General features: G+C 40.9%; 1 protein-coding gene across 2 annotated transcripts in view; it reads left to right on the top strand.

The window, feature by feature from the left end:
* The window catches only part of LOC142826457 (uncharacterized), a 201,198-nt gene extending 185,255 nt beyond the window's left edge, over window positions 1–15,943 (top strand). For both annotated transcript variants that reach the window (XM_089775430.1, XM_089775429.1), the window contains one exon: window positions 14,796–15,943. The gene's annotated coding sequence lies outside the window, so the exon portion shown is untranslated. The remainder of the gene's footprint in view (window positions 1–14,795) is intronic.
* Window positions 15,944–19,916: the final 3,973 nt, after the last annotated feature.

Here is a 19,916-nt window from a genome sequence, read left to right as displayed (position 1 = left end):
CTAGCTCTGCCCCACAGAAAGGGTAGGGCCAGAGGCAGAAGGATGAGGCCTTGGGCAGAAGGTGTAGTTTCTTCTAGGTGCTGCGTGCACTTGGCAGGGGGAGGAGGCTTCGTGTGCTTCCTCTCATCCCCAGGCCAATTGGAGCCTGGGGGAGTGGGAGCATGCAAAGTCTCTTGCTCCCTGCCCCAGGCCTGCCAGGGGCATGTGTCACCTAGAGGGAACCAGGAGATGTTTTGAACAGCTGGCAGCTCCCTCTATGTGCCACATGCTCCTGGCAGGGGGAGGAGACTTCGCACTGGAGCTGGGGCAGGAGAGTAGCAAAGTTTTTGCTTGTGTAAAATGGCTGGGGGCTCCCTCTAGGCGCTGTGTGCCTCTGGTGAGGGGAGGAGGGAGCCGCCAGCTGCTTTGAGCAGCAAATGACTTTGTTCACTTCCCCGCCCAACATCTCGCTTGGCTTGGATGTGGGGGAGCAGCAGGGCGGGCCGTGGGCTGGTTCAAATGGCTTGGCAGGCCAGATTTGGCCTGTGAGCCATATCTTGGCCACCCATGTGCTAGGACCAATAAATTTAGAATACAGCTTTCTTTTACCATACGTGAAGCAAGGAAAAAGTTTGGTTGTGTGGGCCGGGCGGGAGGGCCGTAGCTCCCCCCACCATGGTGTCCGGAGATGCATAAAACCATACAGAAAAGAGACAGAATCACCAGGCAGGTAAAAGGGGCTGGCTGGGGTGCATCTCCCCATCCAGGACTACCCAGCCCTGAACCTCTTACCTCCCAGGCCCAGTTTTGGGAAGTTGTGAGGGCTACAACTCCCTCCCCCCACAATTTGTACATGAACATTGCTGGCTCTTCCCCTTTGTCAGAGAGTGAGGGGAAGGTGCACAGTTCACTGCATTCCTCACTCTGGCAGGGGAGCGCAGGGAACAGACGAACTTGGACCTACCCCAGGAAGGGGACATATACCCGTCTCCTGTCTGTGCCTGCTGGAGCTGTAGTAGCCATGGACAGGTGCTTCTTACCTGGTCCCAGGCTGCTGTGGTGAGAGAGGATGAGGTAGTTCTCTTTCTCCATGGCAGCCTGGACACCGAATCCCTCATCTCCAGCCCCACCCCAAAGCACTGATTCAAATAAAGAAAAACAAAAATTGAGGTAAAGGACCTGAGCAGGACCAGGTAAATTTTCTAGTTTAAACAATGAATGTAGAATACAGAAACAGCAAAATGTACCATGGGAATATTATATCTGATTCCTGGTAACCACAAGGGTTTTGTTGGGCTTAATCAATATGGCTACGTCTACATTGCAGGGCTTTTGTGCAAGAAGCCTTTTAAGGAAGAGTTCTTGCGCAAAAACTTCTTGTGCAAAAGCACGTCCACACCTCAAAGCGAGCGCAAGAGAGCATCCACACTGCATGGACGCTCTTGCTCAAGAAAGCTCTGATGGCAATTCACAGAATGGCCATCAGAGCACCTGTGCTTTTTCAGATAGTTTCTTTTTTCACAAGAAACTCCTGCGGAGAGTCCACACACACACGTTTTTGCGCAATAGCTGTAGCGCAAAAGGGAGTTATGCCTAGTAGAAGGAGGTTTACCTACACTGCAAAAAGCCCTCTGTTCCGTCATTTTACTGTCGATTTCCTTGAACAAAAGCATGCTGAGGTGTGGATGCTCTGCGGGTGTAGATGTAGCCTATTGGTATGGCATGTTGAGCTAGTAGGATAAAAAGTGCTACCTAAGAACATGAGCACATTAAAGAATAATTATTTACAGGTTGGATCTTTCTGATCCAGCACCTTCCAAAGTTTGCCAGACCAGGGGACATCAGGTCTTGGGCTCTCCCGGGGCTCCCCTACTGGCTGTGGCCCTAGTCAGTGAGCTGCTCCCAGCCTGCCTGCTAGGCTCTGCTGCCCCAGCCCACTGGTGGGGCTCCTCTACAGGCCACCAGCCCTGCTCTGGCCATCAGGGCTCTGTACTTCTGGCCAGCTGGGCTCCTTGTCCCTGGCCAGTGGGGCTTCTCTCTAGGCCACCAGTCTCACTCTGGCTGGTAGGGCTCCCTGACCCTGGCTAGGGAAGCTTCCTGTCCCCAACGGCTGATCCTGCTCAAGCTGATGGGTCTCTTTGCCCTGGCTGGCCAGAATCCCTGCCTCTAGGCCACAGATATTGCTGGACCAAAATTGTCCCGGACCACAGCAACTCAACCTGTATTATGAATGAAATCAGACAAGACTGTATATTCTTTACTACATTTTTCAATATTTTCTCTGTTAATAATTTTAGAGTTACATATTTTTTTCTTTTCCCTTTGATTGTGTGGTGAGTTCAGGAGAAGCCAGAGAAGACACAGTAAAGTCTGTTTAGAGATGGGAGTAGCTAGGAACAGTTTTTGGAACAAGAGGTGAATAGCAACAGAAGATAGAGAAAATGGAAGGGGCCTTGACAGAAGAAGATTCTTCAAAATTCTTTGTAGGTCTTTTGACAAGCTGCATCAGTAATATCTAGCTCTTTTATGTTATGATACATGTTTAATCTAATTTGATTTAATAAAACTAGCCAATGTTAGTTAGCAAATAATGTGTTTGTGTTGGAAAGCCTGAATGAAGCATATTCCTCTTCCCATCCTACCGCCCTAAACAACAAAAGAAAATGAACAAATATACAAAAAAAAAACCCACCTTCAGATCTGGAGTTGGATGCAGATGTCCAGTCGCCGTTTACCATATATCACTGACTGTGTGCGCCATATCTGCAGTAAACTACTTCGATTATCCTTCTGAAACTATATCTAAATAGCAAAACTCATTTTTCCTAGGGAACACAATTTGTTATAATTTCCCTGGTGTGACTGTTCAGGGATGTGAGCTCTCCTGTCCTCATGCACTTTTTCTTAATGAGGGCAGAATCTGTCCTTGTAAGTAGGTCATACTAAGCTGAAACAGACAGTACTTTTAAAATTCCTTGAAGTAAATCTTAACCCCAAGGTATTTTGTACTTTAAATAATACTGACTAGGTTGTATACACCCACAGATTAAGTGAAACATACTTGTTATTTTAGTTTTAAGTAAGAGTTCTCTTGTCTTCCCATTCCAATTCCACTCAACTGTTCTTGTCTAAACAATTTGGCAAAACTTTGTATGGTTGTCCTGTATTTCTCATTCAGGTCTTGTTCAGTGTTCCTTGTGGGAATCTGTACTTCAGTTTAAAACTTAATTCTGTTATTCCTATGTGTTCAGCCTTCTGAGGCTAGAGTTTATTATAACTTTCACTTATGGTGGTGTTCCAAGCTGGAGTTACCTTCTTTCTAAAGATCACTCGAAAAGACAGATATATCGCAGTAACTTTCTCTGAAATAACCTGCAGGAAATCTGTTGGTAACAGAAAGCGTAAATCAGTATAAGAAAGGACAGTATCAGTGTGAATATATTCACGGCCTCAGATTTAACTCCAGTTATTTCAGTAGTTATTCCTGAATTATATCACTTTACCCAGCTCTCAAATGAAACCACCTCTGGCGAGGAACAGGGTGCAAAAGTGGACAAAAATTCAATGAAATTGCTTTGGATGAAAAATGGAGAAGAATACATATTTGATTTAAACTTTGAGTTGAGATGGGTTGGGAAGACTGACAGTGAATGTGTGTGCGTGTGTGTGTGCGTGTGTGCGTGCATGTGCATATGCGTGTGTGTTTGGGTAAGAGTGGGGTGGTTGATAGGCCCTTTGGAATTACTCAAATTAGAATTTATGTAGGAAAGTCAGATTAACTTCATGTGTTTCTTCATAACTTCCCGTTAACTCTTTAATAATCAACTCTTGTTAGCCCTCAGTTTTAGATTAAATAAATTTGAAATTGCATATGATTAGATTTGAAATGCAGTTAAAAATCTCAAAAAGAAATGAACAATATAAACATACTATACTTCAGCTAAATCAATTTAGAAGAAATGGAAAGTTGTACAGAAAATTTGTTAGAATTAAATAATTGATTAAACCCACCCAGAATAGCAAGATATATTTAAAATGCAGGTGAGATGGCCATCAAAATGCATTTTAATAAAACAAAATCTTAGAAAAAGATAAAACAAAATCTTAGAAAGCAATGCGTTTTATTACTAGAGCTGGACAAGAATGTTTCCAATAAATGTTTTTTGTTGGCAAATACAGATTAGTTGAAATTAAAATTGAAACTAAAACTTTTTGTAGGGAAAGTTTCCCAGGAATGAATTGAGAGAGAGAAAGGCATCTATAATCTCTGTCACTCTGCTCATTGAGGAAGTGGGTTTTGCCTATGAAAGTACATGATACTATATATATATAGCCAGGGCTTGACAAATCATGTAATCTACTTGCCCATGGCAAGTAGATTACAAGCTGGCATAGCTGGCGCCACGCGATCTGTGCATGCGCAGCGTGATCTGCGCATGCGTAGCTCACAGAACCACGCGGCTGGCGAGAGGGGCTCGCCGCCATTTGGCAAGCCCTGAATATAGCATATGAGCTTTCATGATATATAGTAAGTCTCAATGGTTACAAAATTACTCATTGTTTTTAAAGTTACTGACTAACATGGCTACCTCTCTGATGATACGTCAACACAGAATTAAGCTACACAACTTTAGCTATGTGAATTGCATAGCTTAAGTTGAAATAGTTTAATTCGGTTTTTGGTGCTGTCTATACAGCAGGAAGTCGAAGGAAGAACACTCTTCCTTCAACTTCCCTTACTCCTCATGAAATGAATGTTACAGGAGTTGGAGTAAGAGGTCCTCCAGCTCAACGTTATTTTAGAATAAAGGCTTGTAGTGTAGAGGTGTACTATGTTATTTAGGAATAACATCAATTATAATGAAATAATGCTGCTGTGTAGATGTACCCTGAGACTCTATAATCTAATGGTTAGGACACTCATCTGGAATGTTGGAGATACTGATTGAAATCCCTACTCAAATCAGGAAGACCAGCAACTAGAATCTTGGTATCTCATACCTGAAATGAACAACTTAACACCAAGCTATTAGGTGTTCTGAGGTAAAAGGAGTATCTCATTTCTTTTGCAAAACTTTCAAAAGTTCTTGGTTTTGAACTGAGGTGTGACAAAACAAAATGCTGAAACCTCAAACATTTTCACAAAATAAAATTATTATTTTTTGGCCACCTCTACTTGTAACTGCCATGAAAGTTAAAGGATATTTTGAGCATACTGGGATTGTAGGAATTGTCAGACTGTATCAGATCCTTGGTCCATGCACTCCAGTAGCCTGTCTTCAACAGTGTGCTTTGGAGAGACCTAGATTTTCAAAAAAGCACCAATGATTAATAAATAGTAAATAGATTGGTGGTAAGAAAACTGATTAAAAAAGCGAGGCCACAGAGGAGCCATTAATAATGGAAAGATGGTGTGATGAGCGATGGATTTGAGAAATTAAGATCTCTGTAGTTCATAACACACATAAATTAACATTGGAGACACACCAAACAATGAGGAAGAGAATAACCCTAATTCTGAAAGATTTACATTATTTAGTGACTGAACTAGCAGATGGCATATAGCAATATATTAAGTTTATAAAGTACCATTCAAAAAGATCTCATGTGCAGTTCAGCAAAACAAAAGAAAATAACTTGACTGGAAACAAGGAATAAATATAGGATAATAAGGATATGGGAACAATACTCTAATATCTTGAGTGCCTGTGGAGTACCCAGAATGGCTATCATGTTAAAGTGGACACATTTTTAAAATAATAAACCCAGATTAGAGCAGCCATAAAATGTAAGATGGAAACGTTAATTCTTATGTACTGTACCTCACGATGCTGTGGCACAAATATGAATTTATTATGACTGAAGTGAAACAAGGCCAGTACATTTATTATGACTGAAGTGAAACAAGGCTAGTACATTTGAAGCTGCTTTTTTTCCAGGCTCCCTGTTCCTTTTCCTAGTAGCAATAGCTGCCCTGCTTAGCCTCATCTTCCCATTAAGAAGTGCAGACCAACCTGCTCCTGGCAAACCAATGCTTTGATTCAACACCTGCTGCTGGAGTGAAGGGTCTTCCAGGAGGACATTGGAGGGGCTGAACATGTGGTGGGCACAGATTAGCTGGCAAAAGAAGTCTCTTCCACATGCTGCATCCACCCTGACAGTCTGAGAAAAAATCCAGAGTCTCCTAAGGGGAGGCCAGGGGCCAAGGCCCAAGATCCTCTGACTTTTGAAAATGGCTAGGCCTGGTCCATCCACTCTTTGTTACAGGCCAGGCCCCTGTTCCTCCTCTTCCCCATGAGGCCCCATCTCCTTGCCAGGCTAGAAGCTGGAGTCTGGCCTGGGAAACCTGGCTGCCCAGAGTGAGGGGATCCAAGAGCACCTCCAGTCTTTGTGCCTGCCCCCAGTGTGCACTGCCCAGGACAGATAGAGGGTCTGAGACTCCCCACTGCTACCTGAGCAGCTCTTGCCATGGTCCAGCTGTTGGAGAAGCCATGTGAGCAACTGTGGAGAGCCATGAACCCTCCATCTACCTTGGGCAGGAGGCACTGTGGGGTAGGAATACAGGCCAGGGGCAGCTCTCAGACCCCACCGCCCATCTCAGGCAGATAGGGTCCTCAGTCCTCAGTCCAGATCTGGCTTCCATCTTGGAAGAATATAATGCTGTGAGTATCAGCATAATGCATTATGGAAGTTGCATCCTGGACTGTGTGTTTAGGAGATTTAACTCTTCAGAGGTGCCAGGATGATGACTACTATTATGACATAAATGGCTAGTCCTTTTATTCCTCATTTACTCCTCTGTATTTTTAGAGGCCTTTCTCTTCCTATCAACTTTTCATAACTCTTTTGTGCTGTCTCTTCTGTTTTAATCGCTCTGTTTCTCTCCTTATGAGCCATACAACTGATTGTCTCTCGTGACCCAGGATGGACCATAGAAATGAACCTTACTGAGTTTTTGAAAAGAGGCTAAAATGTAATCTCATAAGGTAGAGAGATTCAGGCACTGATATATTAATAATTTTGCTTTTTCCATTAATAAGAATGTGTTTCATCTTATGTAAGAATGAGCAATCAACTTTGCTGAGCTTCATCTTTGAGATACATTAAGTGCGAGCTCATGAAGTCATGTTCATGGGATTAAAGAAATCATTGAGGTCTTGGATCTTACATTCCAGTTTTCTCACTATGCATGCCATTATTTACACTGTAATTTTAGAGGTGGTTTTTTTTTAGTTTCTGGTTAATGAAAGAAACAAAATCTTTGTCAAATTATTGTTCAGTATGAGCTGCAGCTAAATGGAATAAGTGTTTTGCAATGCATGAATTCAGTTCAATGTTATCTTCAGACAGAATTTGGTATAATTATTTAATTAATGGAAATGAAGTATTGCAGCACTGAAGGACTTGAATGAGTGTTGAAGGATGCTGTGGATAAGGCCCATGGCTTGGCTACAGCTCAGGGTAATTCATACATTCAAATAATGAAATGGTGAATTTTCATTGCCTGTTATGCTTCTCCTTCTCTAAGCTTTGCATCATAATTGAACCAAAGAAATCGGCCTTCTGCCTCATAGCAAAACCTTGGTTGCTGAGGCAACATTTTGACCTGGGGGGAGTGAGGGGAAGGACCCCAAAATGAAAGCAAAAGATCTTAAATAGAGTGGCTCATTTCCAACTCACTATTTATTTACTTTTTGATCTTCATAGAAAAAGACACATACTGGTAAGAAAGCACTGTTGGGGGCTTTTTAATCAATACATCTGTTGTTTGCTGGGGGATTATGACTCATAATTTATGGTGAGAAATGCACATTAGTAGTTCACATTTACAAAAATATGAAACACTGTATTAAAATCTTTAGAGGTTTTATAATATTAGGAGAAAAACTTCTTAAAGGACCTATTTAGCAAACATCTGCTTCACCAAGAGCTGGTTGCTAGGTTGAAAGGATTTGTTGCTTGTAGCTAATACAAAGTTGTTCCAAAATGCACTCTTTTTCAATTAATGAACAAGCCCTTAATGTTCAAGTACTTGCATAGGATTTAGCCACACAACTCCCACTGAATTAAGCAGGAGTTCTGTATTTAAATCTAGTGCAAGACATTTAAAATGTGTCACAATTTAATTTGCATTCCAAACTTTTTTTGTCATAGGGGGGAAAAAAGCTTGTGAGTTAATTTGTCAAAAAAAACAAACAAAACAAGCATTGTTACAAGTGTTTGCTGAAACACTATTTTTTCCCATATTGACAATGGGCTAATATAAATATCCATATACATTTATTTAAATGTATAGCGCTGTATTGAGTAATCATGAACCATAGAATACTAGAACTAAAAGGGACCTTGATAGGTCATCAAGTCCAATCCCATGCCCTCACGGTAGGACTAAGCACCATCTAGATTATCCCTGACATATGTCTATCTAGCCTGCTGTTAAATATCTCCAGTGATGGAGATTCCATAACCTCCCTAGGCAATTTATTTCAGTGCTTAACCACCCTGACAGGAAGTTTTTTCTAATGTCCAACCTAAACCTCTCTAGCTGCAATTTAAGCCCATTGCTTCTTGTCCAATCATCAGAAGTTAAGGAGAATAATTTTTCTTCCTCCTCCTTGTAACACCTTTTTAGGGACTTGAAAGCTGCTATCTTGTCCCTCCTCAGTCTTCTCTTTTCCAAACTAAACAAACCCAGTTCTTTTAGTCTTCCATTATAGGTCTTATTTCCTAGACCTTTAATAATTTTTGTTGCTCTTCTGTGGACCGTCTCTAATTTTTCCACATCTTTCTTGAAATGTGGTGCCCAGAACTGGACACAATACTCCAACAGAGGCCTAATCAGTGCAGAGTAGAGCGGAAGAATGACTTCTTATGTCTTGCTCACAACACTCCTGTTAATGCATCCCAGAATCATGTTTGCTTTTGTTTTGTAAGTGTCACACTGTTGACTCATATTTAGCTTGTGGTCCACTCTGACCCTATATCCTTTTCTGCAGCACTCCTTTCTAGACAGTCACTTCTCATTCTGTATGTGTGAAACAGATTGTTCCTTTCTAAGTGGAGCACTTTGCATTTGTCCTTATTAAACTTCATCCCATTTACCTCAGACCATTTCTCCAGTTTGTCCAGAACATTTTGAATTATGACCCTATCCTCCAAAGCAGTTGCAACTCCTCCCAGCTTGCTATCCTCTGAAAACTTAATAAGTGTACTCTCTATGCCAATATATAAATCGTTGATGAAGATATTGAACAGAACCGGTCCCTAAAAAGACCCCTGCAGAACCCTACTTGTTATGCCCTTTCAGCATGATTGTGAACCATTAATAAGTACTCTCTGAGTATTGTTATCCAGCCAGTTATGCACCCACCTTATAGTAGCCCCATCTAAGCTGTATTTGCCTAGTTTATTGATAAGAATATCATGCGAGACTGTATCAAATGCCTTACTAAAGTCTAGGTATACCATGTCCACCACTTCTCCCTTATCCACAAGACTCATTATCCTATCAAAAAAGCTATCAGATTGGTTTGACATGATTTGTTCTTTACAAGTCCATGCTGGCTGTTGCCTTTCACCTTATTTTCCTTCAGATTTTTGCAGATTAATTCCTTAATTTCTTGCTCCATTATCTTTTCTGGCACAGAAGTGAAACTGACTGGTCTGTAGTTTCCTGGGTTGTTCTTATTTCCCTTTTTATAGATGAGCACTATATTTGCCCTTTTCCAGTCTTCTGGAATCTCTCCTGCCTTCCATGATTTTTCAAAGATGATAGCTAAAGACTCAGAGACCTTCTCTATCAGCCCCTTGAGTATTCTAGGATGAATTTAATCAGGCCCTGGTGACTTGCAGACAGCTAACTTTTCCAAGTAATTTTTATCTTGTTCTTTTTTATTTTATCTTCTAAACCTACCCCATTTCCACTGGCCTTCACTATGTAAGGCATTCCTTCATCATCAGACTTCTTAGAGAAAACCAAAACAAAGTCATTAAGCACTTCTGCCATTTCCAAGTTTCCTGTTATTGTTTCTTCCTCTTAACTGAACAATGGACCTACCCTGTCCTTGGTCTTCCTCTTGCTTCTAATATATTTATAGAATGTCTTCTTGTTACTCTTTATGTTTCTAGCTTGTTTGAGCTCATTTTGTGCCTACGCCTTTCTAATCTTGACCCTGCATATTGTTTGCTTATATTCCTTCGTTGTTTCCACTTTTTATATTACTCCTTTTTTCATTTTTAGGTCTTTCAAGATCTCCTGATTTGCCATATTTTCCATCTTTCCTACACAGCGAAATTTCTCCCGTTTCTCACATCAACCTCCCACAGTGGAGATACTGTGGAAACTTGACCTAAGTTATATCAACTCCAGCTATGCTATTCACATAGCTGGAGTTGCATATCTTAGGTTGACTTTCTCCCCTAGCATAGACCTGATCTCAGAGTTGCTTGGTTTCAGCATCAGAAGTGGAATGCTGATGTACATTTTGGTTTTCCAACAATGATAATATGCTTATTTGTGTCTATCCTTTAGAAGATGTTATCATAGTGCACTTGCAGGACAGCCAAAAGATATATGTGACAGCAGGATTTGGGAGCAATTAGACATAGCACCAGGAACAAAAAGCAGTAAGATAATGCACCAGCAATATGACATTGCTATTGAAAATCAGAGAGCAGACAAAAATATCTTGCACTTGTTATGGTCCTAGGATACAGTGCTTATCTTTGTAGTGATAGCAGTCTGGTTGTCACACTGAATATTTGTTTCACTGATGTGGGTGGGAGAATGAAGCAGCATTACCGGAAGAAATACTGTTATGATATAGTATCATAAAAAGAAGAAGTGCTAATAGAAACACACGTTACTTCACAACATGTTAGAGTCAGTACTGCTTGGTACTATCAGAGTGGAATATTGTTTAAAATACTCTTCAGATTTTCATGTCAAGGTTATACATTTGATGATCTGATATTTACTATTTCCATACAATTATGGTTTTGTATTTTAATTATTTATTCTATGAGCTACATTTAATCAGTGGTGTGGTTGTAATCACTGGTGTACAACGTAGTAGTTATTGAAAATTTGTGTTCAGCATACAAAATAGGAGAAATCTAAAGCAAAAAGTCCTTCTGTTGTTACTACTGAGACTAGACTCAAAGGTGTTAAGTCCATTCCAAAAGAAATGGATGACATGACACTTGGCACATGACTTGGCACTGAGGCAGGTTCTGTGTTCTTGTTGCAGACAAATGAGTAGTTAATATGAAATAGATTAGTTAACACAAAATAGACTGAACTACAAAATAAAATAAAATGAGAGATTCTACTAATAATTTCTCTTAAGGAACACTTTTCTCTAGTTTTCCCAAAGCTGTTGTTTAGATTATGTTCACTCTAGGATAGAGACTGCCATGTATTTGTCATGAAAAGGCCCCAACACATAGTTGGCATTTAATCAATAATTAACATAACTATAGTGAGGAATGCTTGTATAGTCGTCCACAGATACAGAGCACTAAAGAAATAAACAGTTTCATAAATAAAATATAAACAGTTTCTAGGAGCTATTTTTCATTTCCCAGTTCTTTCTCAACAACTTTGTCCTTAAACATTCTCATTTCCCATTTATACTCCTTATTTAAAAAAAAACCCAAATAAAGACATAATTAAATACAATGGAATGGTGTTTTGATGCCACTGTTCTTATTTTTGTTACAACATGATGTTTTGTTGCTCTCAGGAGAATGAAGAACAGAGACAAGGGAAGTGGTTGCTTTTACAGCCAGAAACATGAATATATTCCACTGTTGACATGCAGTCAGTTCTTTTGTGGGAAAAAAGTGTCATTCCCAATGTCCAGAATGTCATTTTCTTAGGAAACCAGGAAACTAAAACCCTTTCCTTATAGTATTGGCTTGTTTGACGTCTTCCTATTTTTGTTTCCTTTATCAGATGGATGGATTTAGTACAGCCCAGCATGGGAGTAACACTCTGATAAGTATTTTTAAATATATTTAGGAATTGGGCCCATATTTGCAATCACTATTCAATAAAGAGATTATACATTTAAAAAGGACTGTATGCAATCAAGAAGAAATTTTAATTAATCATAAATAGACCTGATCCTGTGGAAATTATTTGACCTGACAGTTCAAGGTTTGATCAGCACATCACAGAGATTACAAACACTTTTGACTTGAACAAACAGAGTCCCAGAGAGTCAGTTCAGACTGAAATACTTTAGAAAAGCTAGTGTGTACACATCACACAATGTCATTGTTTCTCTTAATGCTTCCATTCCATTAGGAACCAATGCGGGACTCTTTTAACTTCCGAGAAACCTTCCAACATCATGCTGTCCTGGTCAACACTGAAGCAACAGAGATTACAAGACATCAAACTACAATCTTTTATCCCATGTTCTGTGTGTATAAAACAAGGAGTCAGCTTCCCTTTGAAGTACTAATTGACTGTCTGTATCAATCAGTGCTTAATCCCTTTCCTGCATGCATTTAGGTCTCCACAGTAACTGAGCTGGCCTTCTCTCTGGTCCAGTGCTGTAAAGTACTTAAACTAAATGTGCACAATGTAAAAGAAGTAATTGATCTCAAAGCCTTGCTAAAAGCACCCGACTTCCCAATTCTTGCTTTAGTTCAAAAGTGAATGAGATATATTACGGTGGAGAGGAAGAAGCTTTAGGGGGAAAAAAAAGCAAATTGAACAATTAGCATTGAATACATTAGGCCTGGCCGATCACCATGTAATAATTAAAATAGAAACCCAATAGTACTCTTCTGCAGTGCTTCACTCAAAGCAAGGCAATGCTAGGGATTTAGTGATTTACTTTGTCTCCTTATATTTAAGAGTAGAATAGCAAAAAATCTTCTTGGTACAACTCCAGTCACTCTGGACCTGCTGCCCATTTCAAGAACTGTTAATACAAAGCCTGAAAGATACTTCTATCATTCAGTGGAATCACAAGGAAAACACAACACAATGTCTTATTGATCATAGCTAACCAGATACTGAAGGGGAGCTGTACTGATATGGTGCCAATCTCTCTTCCTCCCATGGCACAGAAATCAGGAGAAAGATTACTTGGCATACTCAGAGACCCTCTTGAGTTTAGAGAGGGGCGGGGAAAATCTGTTTCTAGCAGCAGGACATCTCCCAACAAGTACAGACTCTGTGAATGATGCTGAAAAACCTTGCCACACTCTATGGCTACGTCTAGACTGCAAGCCTCTTTCGAAAGAGGCTTTTTCAAAAGATACTTTTGAAAAAGCTTCTTTCAAAAAAGAGCATCTAGACTGCAACCTCGTCTTTTGAAAAAGCGAGCCGCTTTTGAAAAAGCCCTGTTTGCATTCAAGAACGCCTTTTTTCAAAAGAGCACTTTCGAAAAAAGGCGTTCTTCCTCGTGAAATGAGGAGTACCACCATCGAAAGAAAAGCCGCGTTCTTTCGATTTAATTTTGAAAGAACGCGGCTGTAGTCTAGACGCAAGTGAAGTTTTTTTGAAAAAAGGCTACTTTTTTCGAAAAAACCCTGCAGTCTAGACACAGCCTCTGGTAGGTAAGGTGGAGGCAGCTAGATACACAATAAGCAAAGAAGCATGCACTTGGCAGGCAGCTCCCTGATTAGAGGTAACAAGAGCTGCTTCTGACAGTTCAATCCCACAAATCATTAACGGTGACTTCACCTATTCAGAGATGTGTTTGGTTCTTTCTTTGTGGAGCTGGTGATCATTGTCCTGCTGTGCACTGCACACAACGAAAGTATAATAAAATGAATGTTTCCTAAAAAGCATTAAACAGTAAAGCATTATATAGTAAATCCTTGAATTCCTTGAAAGGCCTCTCGTCCTTTTTTACCTGCTGTGGTAAAACAGACTTCTGCATCACTGTTATTTTTGTACTGTATTTTTAAACAATATTTCAGATCTAAGGATTCAAGACATAGAGGCCAGATTCTCAGCTGCTGTAAACTGATGTAGCTACACTGAAATTACTGGTACCCTGTTGATTATATTAGCTGAGAATCTGATGCCAGGGTGGTATATTTTACATGTGAATACAGAATGGGAATCGGTAAAGAACTTCCACATTTTTAAAAATTTAAATTTACTAGATGAGGAATTAGTTCTGCTTAATTCCAGTATATGAAGTATGCATGCTGACTGAGATTTCCAAAATAATTAGTGATTTTGACTGCTCAATTTGTAAGGAGGGCTGATTTTTCTGAAAGAGGGTGACAGCACTTTCTGAATACTAGGCCCCATTAGGATATTTCGAAAACTCTAGTCACTTGCAAATCTTGGCTAATTTTTGTAACTCTAAGTCACACGTAGTAGTCCAATGAATGTGTCATTGGATTTGCTTGTTTTTAAGCGATTAGTTTAAAGTGATTTTTTATAGTTTCCAGTATAATTTTGACTTGCCTTAATTTAAAGATTATTCCTTATAGGTAAATATGCTGGTCTTTTAGAAGGTCACGTAAGACGGGTTTCATAATATAGCCAGCACTATCATTCAGGCAGGCCTTGGGGGTATGTAAGAAGACTACTGAGTGGATGGCAGAAAATAAAGCAACCAGGCAAAGAAAATAAACTAGTTTCCTGCTACATCTGCTTACTCTTGACACTTAGATTCTCCAGTAACTTTTTCCTCACTATCCTGCTGCCACATAGGCAGTCACTACTCAATCCTACACCACTGTCAGCTTCCTCCCCTTCAAGAAGTATTGCCAAACTGGCTCAGATAAAAGGTGATCTTGGGACCTAAATGTATCTCTATGATCTTGTCTTCATGCTCTAGCCCTTCACTTGAAGCATGACAGGACCCCCACAAAGAGCAATCTGTTGCCTTGGTGAGAGGCTCATGCCCACTCCTTTTTGGGGAAGCTTTGGACTATCTGAAAGAACAAGGACTCTGTCCCAGACCTCTGTGCTGAAGACCATGCCAACACTACACCAGAAGGGCCATGATTTATTGGAGAGTGTCGTGGCAAAGCGGTGGGTCTCAGAATTAACTCACTGAAATGAATGGGACAGATCCCACCTCTGAGAGCCGTTGTTTCAGGCCAGGTTTGTATTCACTGTATTGGTTTATATTTTAAATAAAGCTTTCAGGATTATCTTTATAATCTTGAGAGTGAGATGCTTTGTTAAAAAAAAAAGTTAAGACTGACAGTAATGAAGGAACAGCAGGAGGTTGGGCTTAACATATATATCCATGGTTCCAATGCCATGATTCAGCCCTGCCCAAAATGAGTTCAAGTACAGGTTGGATCTCCCTGGTCCAGCACTGTTGGGACCTGACCAGTCCCAAATGAGAGAATTTGTTATACCAGAGGAGGTGTCCCCTGTCACCTGCCTGGAGCCAGCTGGCCTGCTGCCTCTGGCCCTCTCTATTCTCTCCCCTTCCAGTCTGTCCATCGTACTGCAGCTGCCCCTCAACTTTAGGCTGCCATGGGCAGCAGGGTTCTCCAGCCCTGGCACTGGTCTTGCGCTGTCGTGGATAGCCAGTTTTCCTAGGTATCGCGCCACCATAGGCGACTAGGAATCCCCAGCACCCAGCTCTGTGGCTAAATCATATTGTAGTATAAGTAGAAAGATGTTAGGCCATTATTTATTTATACACTGAGTATTTATTCTGTAATCCTTACATTAAATAGATTTTAAGGCCAGAAGGGATGATTATGGATCATTTATGAGAGTTGTCCCTATTGAAATCAGAAAGACTTGTGGATTAAATTATTATTCATTTGAGTAAAAGTATCTGAACTGTGTCTTTGGTGACAGCAAACCTAATGGTGTGCAGTCTTGTGTATTTTATAGGTGCATGTTCTATTTACTTCCCTGATCAGAGGGTACCAAAGATGTTTTCATTCTGGGCAGCCTTGATTGTTACATAAGGAAGATACTTCATCCAGGGTATGTCTACACTACCCTCCTAGTTCGAACTAGTGGGGTAATGTAGGCATACCGCACTTGCAAATGAAGCCCGGGATTTGAATTTCCCGGGCTTCATTTGCATAAGCGGGGAGCCGCCATTTTTAAAACCCCGCTGGTTCGAACCCCGTGCAGCGCGGCTACACGGGGCTCGAACTAGGTAGTTCGGACTAGGCTTCCACGAGGTGTACCGGTAGTTCAGAATAGGAAGCCTAGTCCGAACTACCTAGTTCGAGCCCCATGTAGCCGCGCTGCACGGGGTTCGAACCAGCGGGGTTTTAAAAATGGCGGCTCCCCGCTTATGCAAATGAAGCCCGGGAAATTCAAATCCCGGGCTTCATTTGCAAGTGCGGTATGCATACATTACCCCGCTAGTTCGAACTAGCGGGGTAGTGTAGACATACCCCCAGTTTAACATCTTTTATTGGGTCAACTTTTGTTTGTTACATGCCTGTTTAAGCCATAACACTTCAAGTAGGCCGAAGCACCTTCACTTGTATTGTGAGAAGTCTTCCAGTAATTCAATCTGAGTTAGGCATGAGTGAAGGGCAGCTAAATCACTTGTTAATTCTAGGGCAGTTGCTAGCACAGTGGGGGTAGATCTTTATAGCTGTGCCAGAGAGAAGTACCTGTGTTTTATTATCTGCGCTGCTGTTCACCCCCAGCAAGTAGCTGCATCTTGGTTTTAATTGGAATAGCTAACATAATGTGAGGCCTTCTTCTGATAAATGTCACAAGTTAAATCCCTACATCTGAGTATACACAAAAAAGGAGAATAAAGAGTGAAACTGATCTATGGATTACAAAATAATGTTAATAATAAGGATGCTTTCAAATGGGCAGATAATGTTTCAGAGAAATGTGCTGGCTATAGCCAATATATTCTTTTACTCTAGGGTTGCCAGGTGTCCAGTTTTGAACCAGATAGTGCAGCATTTGAGCTTTCTGTTTGGGGAACAAATTGAGAAAATATAAATGAGAAAATATTAATGTCCGGTATTTTCGAAATAAGATGTAATGTAGATTGTGATGTAATGTCAAGTGTGTCTGGTAATTTGAAACCATCTGGTAACCCTATTTTACTCCTAAAATGCCACTAACAAAAATAATCCCCAAATTAATTTCCAGCTCTTGGCATCATGATGGGCTGTTTGCTTAAAATCTGGTAGATTTCATAGCAACACATTAAAGTAGGATCTAGGTCCAGGACAAGCAGTATGCGGGGGCCAAATGGATCACTGTGTCAGTGAGAAACCATACACTGATTTGGGATGTGACAAGTGAAAGATCAAGGAGTTCATCAGGTGAGATGTTGTGGGGTCCTGGAAGAAAAGAGTCAATTTGAGAGAGACTAGGAAGAAGATCATGGAACTGAAGGAGGGAGATGAAGTAAGTTTAGGGAAGTTGCCAAAAACACTCTAGTGAATCTGGGGCCTGTCTAGACTTCATCCATCTCCACAGATTTACTGAGATGATAATCAACTTGCTACTCTCCTTCATTATAAATGGAGAAAAATTGTTTCTAGCTAAGCTTCTGTTAGACTAGAAGCTACAACTGTCATGCAAAACACCCTACAATGTGAGTTATCAAAGTAAAATTTTGTCAGTCAGACTGTGCACTCAATGTATTATTTTTCAGATTGCTGTCTAAGAAATCAGCTCAAAAGAATTAGGCTTATCTTGCAGGCTGTTACAGTCTTATTCATCACAGACACAAAAAAATCTCTCCCTAAAGGAAACATCTATCGTTACATTGTATATGGAGATCAACAGGTTTTGCATTCCTTGTGGTGTTATCATGCTCTTTCATCAGCTAACCACTTAATGTACACCACCATGGCCTTCCTGTTACAGATAGAAGGAAGGATTTGTTGTGACCTAAAACCCTAACTTACTCATTACCCAACAGACAGTCAATTTGCCACAGTAGTGAGTGCAATGACTATAAAGGCAGTTTAATGGAACCTTTCCCTGCAGCTGGAGAACATCATGTTGTTTGGAGAATTCCTGGTAAACAGGCATTTTCCAAAATATAAACACTTGATTTCAAATGAATATTTATTCTGTTTTTCCCCACATTTATTTTTAAAGAGGAAATGTCTGTATAAACAGATGATTAAGATCTAAAGTGTGTGTTACCAAGGGAGGGATGGCGATAGCCTTATTTCTGCGTGTCGACAGAAGAAAACATTCCAGATCTGTGATGATCCAAAAGGAAAAACATTTTTTTTGCAAACAGCTTCCTTGCATTTGTGGGTGAAGCATGGTCGAGGATTTAAATGTATAATAAGTGCGTTGCATGTGAACAAAGTCATATCATAGCACTTGGAATCCTTTCTGAAATGGAAACATCAGATCATAGCTGGCCCTGTATGGGAATGCTAGAATAGCAGGGAAAAGAATCATTCCCTGCCATGCACACTCATTCAGGGACAGGCCCAGTCAAGGACCAGAGAATGATAATGCTGCTAGTGGTGCTAGGGATGTAAGAGGTTAACTGGTTACCCACTAAGCAGGCAGCTTATTAGCCTGCTACAAGGTAATCAGCCTGGCCAGCCGACCTCATCTGTGGCATGGCAGGCTGGAGAAGTCTCCCACCTGCAGTGGGCCTGGCCACCTGGATCCTGCCTGTGGAGCAGCTCCACACCTGCAGCAGTTAACTGGTTAAACAAAATGTTTAATGGGTTAGCCATTTTAGGGTGTTTTTACATCCCTAAGTGGTGCTAGATGCCTTAATTTAGGAAGGTATTTACACGGTATTTAAGCACATAGATTGATCATGTGCTTAAAATTATGCACATGCTTTATTACTTTGTTGAGCACTCCGGCTACATCTACATTGCAGGGTTTTTGTGCAAGAAATCTTTTGCGGAAGAGTTCTTGCGCCAAAACTTCTTGTGCAAAAGCACGTCCAGCTAGAGGCTTGCCTTCACAAGTTGCGACCCAAAATTTGAAAACTTCTGTCATAACACCTAGGAGCCCCAGCGATGGACTACCATTCCACTCTGTTAGGCATTTACAAACACAGAACAAAAAGATGCTTCCAAAGAGTTTACAATTTAAGATTAAAGCAAGACACAACAGATGGAAATCAACAGCTAGATGGAGATTACAAGGGAACAATTAAAAATAACATTAGTCAGGATGATAAGGAGCAGCCCAGAGGTTGCCATGCTTTTGGTAGGCATCACGGTAAGGGAAGATTTTCAAGAAGGATAATGAGGTAACTTTATCGATGTTTGTAGAGAGCTTCTCCCAAGAATTAGGAGCAGCATGACTATAAATATGAAGATGCTTGTTTGAAAATTTAACAAGTGAATGGTGGAAGTAAGAGCTGATATCTTGATAGTGAATGACGGATAATAGTTTGGGTGGGCCTTAAAAGTGAAGACAAGAAGCTTGTGCTTGTTGTGAAAGAGAAGAAGGAGTCAATGGAAGGAAGCCCAGACAAGGGTGACATAATGGATGCATCTATACTGCACCGTTTTTCCAGAATGATGGCTGTTATTCCAGAAAAACAATGCTGGCATCCACAGAAAGTCAAAATAATGTATGGCATTTTCCGACAGTGGTAAACCTCACTACAGAAAATAAGCCTTTTTCTGAAAAGCTTTTTTGGAAAAAAGGTGTGTGTGAATGTGGACGAGTGAATTATTTTGAAATAAGAGGCCTCCAGGAAATAACACAGGTGCCCTGCTGGTCACTCCGCCCACACTTCTCAGAACTCTATAGTTCCTGTTTCCCAGCAGCTCTTAAAGATGCAGACACAAGGGACAGGGCTTGTGGCAGAAAGCTGATCCTGAGATCTTCCGGACACCATGCAGCTCACAGTGCCACACGTCTGGCCAGCAGGTCCCAGCCAGAAGACCCCCAAGAGTCCCCTGCCCCTACCACGGAGCATGTAGAGAGCTCCCAGGAGCCTGCCAGGGGCCACAAAAGGTGTGTGCCATCTTTGTCTGGGGTGGAGATCCTGGCCTTCCTGGAG

The sequence above is a fragment of the Pelodiscus sinensis genome, chromosome 1 (genome assembly GCF_052426305.1).
Source record: "Pelodiscus sinensis isolate ZL-2025 chromosome 1, ASM5242630v1, whole genome shotgun sequence".
In the NCBI taxonomy this organism is placed as follows: Eukaryota; Metazoa; Chordata; order Testudines; family Trionychidae; genus Pelodiscus; species Pelodiscus sinensis.
This window is presented reverse-complemented; position numbering and strand designations above follow the sequence as displayed.